A 6,000-nucleotide genomic window follows, 5' to 3' on the forward strand; every position below is an offset into this window, starting at 1 on the left:
TAAGATAAGCATGAACAGAATGTGTATTCTATACTCCCATGTATGTGTGCTCTACACGGAAATATAGTCAGAGTAATCTTTGAACACACGACTGATGGATGTGTCTTGATTTACCTCTCCTGAGATCTCAGTAATGGAAGGGTCTGGCATAAAATAATGAACTTGGGCTGGTGATTAATTACTGAAGATTGGTTCCAATCTATCACTTGGAGGTCCCACCGAGATTTCCTGAACTGATCTGTGGACAGACACGTCGGGAGTGACCAGAACAGTGGATTCTAACTTTCATCCCGGGATCAGTACTTTTCTACTTAACTTGGTCTGCACCTTTTTGGAAAACTCCTATGTCTGTCTGGGGATTCAGGTACGGAGATCTGTGTGTCTCAGGTTCATGTTTTTGTTTTTTGTTTTGGATTTTATGAAATGACATGTCCAATGAATCTTTAAAAATGTATACAGAGTACAATCCTTATAGAATTGAATATGAACAAATATGTTATTGTGTTTAACAGTCTGATAATTTGTTTCCCTGATTAGCATAAGTATTGTCCTTTGATACATCTTGTGATCTTCATACTTCCAAAGTGAATAGACATAGAAGTACATTTTGTTTGTTGGTAGGTTGCCATATTGGTGGAGATTATCTCCAGACTATAGAAAAATAATTTTGTGATTTGTTTATAACAACTTTGTCAATTAATCTATATCCCAAAGGTATGGTCATAGTGTGCCCAGGACTGCTAAGGATACCCACTTTAGTAACAGAAGGGATGCAAAAGAATCTTTGTCTGGCTTCTTCCTCTAAGTAGAAACTGCCACATAGAATAGAGTTTTGGTGAACTCACAATAGAGTTTTGGTGAACTCACAGTAGAGTTTTGGTGAACTCACAATAGAGTTTTGGTGAACTCACAATAGAGTTTTGGTGAACTCACAGTAGGGTTTTGGTGAACCCGCAGAAATGGGTAATGCGGACAGCAAACACCTGTCCAACTGTCAAACCCCCATGGATATTATACGTACAGTGTTAGGTCCTGGGGTGACAGAAGGAATGGAAATGGCACACTTGATCCAATTAAAATTACAACAGATACATAAGTCATATGGCCCTTGCATAAAGAGTAACAAACTTGAAAGCAAACTCTTGAATTTATATAAAAGTGGTAAAACAGAACTTGTTATAAAAAGTATCACAAAAAAGGGAATAAGAAATTAATTGTATGTACTCAAGGATTATTTTAAAGAAACATCTATAAGGACAGTAGGTCTAAATAGTTCAGTAAAGAATATTGCTAAAAATAAGTAGCTACTGTATTCCCAATATAGACTCTAAAGTATGTGATGATTTGGAATTGTGGTTGCTTTAAATTGTAGAGTTTGTAAACTGAAGGTATCATACAGTATACTGAACCCAGAAAAGATACCAACAATTAAAATAAGAATAAGAAAACTACATAGAAATGTGAACATCCTCAATTAAATTGTGGAGAGTACTAAATTATTTATCATTTTAAATGTAAAGATAAGTGCATGTAAAAATTGCAAAAGGTAGATTTCAGAAATGTGTTGAAATATTTCAGTTTAATCTTATGTGTTTGGGGACGCCCATACAATGTAATGGTTGAGTTTTAAAAGTAATTGATTTTGAATTAGATGCTGATGTTTTGCTATTGTATGTCTGAGATCTGACAATCTCCCTTTAAGACATTCTGAAGGGAGGGGGAGTCAGTGTTCAGAAGTTTGTGCAGAAAATAATGAGATAAAATAAAAGATATAAAGAACATAAAAGATATATAAATTAAGGGGTATATTCAATGACATTTAAATGTGATGTTAGTAAGATATTCAAATATTTGAAAGTATGACATAATTGTTCACAAAAGGCTCAATAAAAAATCTCCGTATATGATATTTTTTCTCTGTAAGGAGAGGAGTAACATTCCACAGGCCAGCAAGCAAATCACAATTGTTTTTACTTTTAATACGAGCCTTTGTTTTGTTGCAAAATTTATTTTTATTTTTTTGCTATTGACCTTTGTTCTAATGATACTACATAAAAATGTATGAGTGTTGTATGGTTATGGTATAACGGGGACAATGTAAGTAATGCTGTCCACCTTTACCTTAATCCTGTACAAGGACTTATAAGGTTATTGTTATTTACATATATGTTACCCACAGTGAGTAAATTGGATTGTAACATTGAAGTGTTTACAACAAGTGTTGAAATGTAACAATTATTGAGAAGGTAACATTAATTACATAAGGATTGTCCTCATCTCAGTAAACCTATGTGTTTGTGTATTAGAATAGAACACGCATAGCCAAACAATCATAGGAAGATACTGTAGCCCTCAGAATTATCTACCTCTCAATATGACCAGTCATAGAGTCCTGCAATATATTGTACCCATCTGGGGCTGCTAAAAATGTTATTCAGTTCAAATTAATCTCACCAGAATATTTGGCCTCCTCTGTAGTCCCGGCCACTGGCCTGGATGTTCAAATACAGGGCCAAATGTAATAGGTAGTCAGTTTTAGTAACAGTACAAACTCGCACTTTCTCGCACTTTTAGAAAGTGCGAATTTGTACTGAAACTCGCAAATTCAATAGCCTGCGAACTTTTCAGCTCGATGCTACTGCATTTGCGAGTGCAGGCGAGTTTAGGACTATGTAAACTGACACCTTTTAATGCGAGTAGCATTAAAAGGTGCGAGTTTTAGAGAAGCCATCACAGATCAGTGAGATCCGTGATGGCTTCTGTGTGTGTTAAAAAAAAAAAAACGTGCACCCCCTCCCCAAAAGCATAACCAGCCCCGGGCTTTATAAAGCCTGTTCTGGTTCTAAAAATACAGGGGCCAAAATGCGTAGGGGGCCCCTGTATATTAAGAACCAGCACAGGGCTTTGTTGAGCTGGTCCTGGTTCTGGAAAATCAGGGGACAAAACGAGTAGGGGTCCCCTGAAAATTCCTGAACCAGCACCGAACTCTTTCTAGCAGGGGGATAATGCCACAGCCAGGGAAAACCTTTCACCGGTTTCCCCGGCCAAAGCATTATCCCTGACTGCTAGTCAGTCCAGGCCGGGGATCCCTGGGGAGTTGGGTACCCCCCCAATAAAGGGGTACCCCTCTCCAGGGCACCCCAGGCCTAGACTGATAGCCCGGGGCTATCCCCGGCACCCTAGGGCGGTGGGTGCCGGGTTGATAGTGTAAAGTGAAAGTGTAAAATTAAATTTACCATATTGTCTTTATTTGTAGAACCACAAGTACCAGCAAGCCTCCCCTGCATGCTGGTATTTGGAGAACCACAAATACCAGCATGCGGGGCATTACGGGCCCGCTGTCACTTGTAGTTCCACAACTAAAGAAATACGTAAAAAAACAAACTTACACCGTGAAAGTATAATTTTAATAAAACATACATGTACACTCACACTCACACTCACACATACTCACCTATTATTCGAAGTAATCCATAGGGGTGTACCTGAAAAAAAAATCCATACTCACCTCTCCTATGCGTAGATCACGTCCTCTTCTCCAAGTAGGCAATCCAGGGGTTAAAATACAAAACCGAAAAAAAAAACGATCCATGCGGACTGAGCAAAGGTATGTGTGTACACATACCTTTGCTCCGCGTAAATGACCGGGGCACACGTGTGCCCCGTCAGTGCAGGGGCCGCCAGCCAATCAGGGAGCATCTCCGTCGGAGCAGCTCCCTGATTAGCTGAATGCGGCCAGCCTCTGTCTCCCTTAGACGTCTATGGTGAGAAATCCCCATAGCCCGTCTATGGTGAGAGCCGCTACATAGTAACCGCAAGATTAATTCATGTTAATCAACATCGACAGCACGCCCCCTTTGATCAGACACAACGAGCGAAGGACTTTCCTTCGCTCGTCGCGTCTGGCGCATGCGCACGACGGAGCTCCCTCCGTCGTGCGCATGCTCAGTGCAGAACATCGACCCACTTGCGAGCGGACAGCCGGCCGCGAGTGGGTCTGAATCAGGGCCTCTATTCAAATGTGCCCAGGACACCCTGTCAAAAGCTTTGTCAATGTCACAACTAATAATTATATTGCCCTTCTCTCGTCCTTGATGGGTTTTGATCATGGCTGCAATAAGAGTTCTAATATTATGCACCGAGTGGCGATTTTTGAGGAAACCTGTCTGGGCAGGGTGTAATATTTTTGGAAAAAATCGATTGTAATCTCATGGGGGGTCATTCAGACCCACTCGCAAGCGGCAGTACGCTCGCAAGTGGGTCGATGTTCCGCACTGCGCATGTGCACGACGGAGGGAGCTCCGTCGTGCGCATGCGCGAGACCCGGCGAGCGACGGGGAATCCGTCGCTCGGGGTCTCGCACCAAAGGGGGCGTGCTGTCCATGGTGACTGACAGCATGCCCCCTTTGGTGGGCGTGCCGGGGGCGTGCCTGCCAGACGGAGGCGTTCCCATGGGAACGCCTACCGTCTGAAGCCGGCCCCACTGACATCACTAGTGATGTCAGTGGGAGTGATTTTGGCTCTGATAGAGCCAAAATCACTCCAGGGCTTGTGGCTGGGAAACCCTACCGCAGGGTTTCTGTCGCAAGTCCGATGGTCAAGACCATCGCGACCATCTTTTTGGACGCTCATATATGCTGTGGGTGGTGACCCACAGCTATACGAGCGTCCAGGAGGACGCTCCATTTTAATGGAGGGGGGCCCTGATTCAGAGCGAGCGCTCTGGTCAGAGCGTCCGGCTCTGAATCAGGGCCCTGGTCAACAATTTAGTAAATATTTTTATGTCCTGATTTAATAGAGAAATCGGTCTATATGAAGAGACCAGTGTGGGATCTTTATTTGGTTTAGGAATTAAAATAATCCGTGCAGTATTGAAATCATGTGGGGCAGGTCCACCTTTAATGATAGCATTAAATAGATTGGAGAGATGAGGAAGAATTTGTGGGGAAAGGAGTGTATAATAGGCTACAGATAAGCCGTCTGGGCCTGGTGTCTTTCCCGTAGGTAAAGTTTTTATAATCTGTGTGATTTCTTGATCTGTGACTTGATCTGTTAATGTTTCCCTATCTTCATCAGTGATTTTTGTCAAACCAGCCCTTTCTAGGAATTCGTCACCCAAAGACGGGTGATTCGGAGATTCCCTATAAAAGGACTCAAAATATTCTAAAAAAGTCTCGCTAATCTGTTCTGGTTTAAAGCCAAGACTGCCCAGTTCAGTTCGAATGGAAGAGATACAGTCAGGTCCATAAATATTGGGACATTGACAGAATTTTCATATTTTGTCCTCTATTCACCACCGCAATGGCTTTGTAATGAAACAAACAAGATGTGATTTAACTGCAAACTTTCAGATTTAATTTGAGGGTAATTACATCCAAATCAGGTGAACGGTGTAGGAATTACAACGGTTTCTATATGTGCCTCCCACTTTTTAAGGGGCCAAAAGTAATGGGACAAACCAAACAATCCTAAATCAAACTTTCACTTTTTAATACTTTGTTGCAAATCCTTTGCAGGCAATTACAGCCTGAAGTCTGGAACGCATAGACAACACCAGACGCTGGGTTTCATCCCTGGTGATGCTCTGCCAGGCCTCTACTGCAAATGTCTTCAGTTCCTGCTTGTTCTTGGGGCATTTTCCCTTCAGTTTTGTCTTCATCAAGTGAAATGCATGCTCAATCGGATTCAGGTCAGGGGATTGACTTGGCCATTGCATAACATTCCACTTGTTAGCCTTAAAAAACTCTTTGGTTGCTTTTGCAGTATGCTTCGGGTCATTGTCCATCTGCACTGTGAAGCGCCGTCCAATGAGTTCTGAAGCATTTGACTGAATATGAGCATATAATATTGCCCGAAACACTTCAGAATTCATTCTGCTGCTTTTGTCAGTAGTCACATCATCAATAAATACAAGGGAACCAGTTCCATTGGCAGCCATACATGCCCACGCCATGACACTACCACCACCATGCTTCACTGATGAGGTGGTATGTTTTGAAT

Source organism: Taudactylus pleione, unplaced genomic scaffold (assembly GCF_031769625.1).
Source record: "Taudactylus pleione unplaced genomic scaffold, aTauple2 ptg000674l, whole genome shotgun sequence".
Classification (NCBI taxonomy): domain Eukaryota; kingdom Metazoa; phylum Chordata; class Amphibia; order Anura; family Myobatrachidae; genus Taudactylus; species Taudactylus pleione.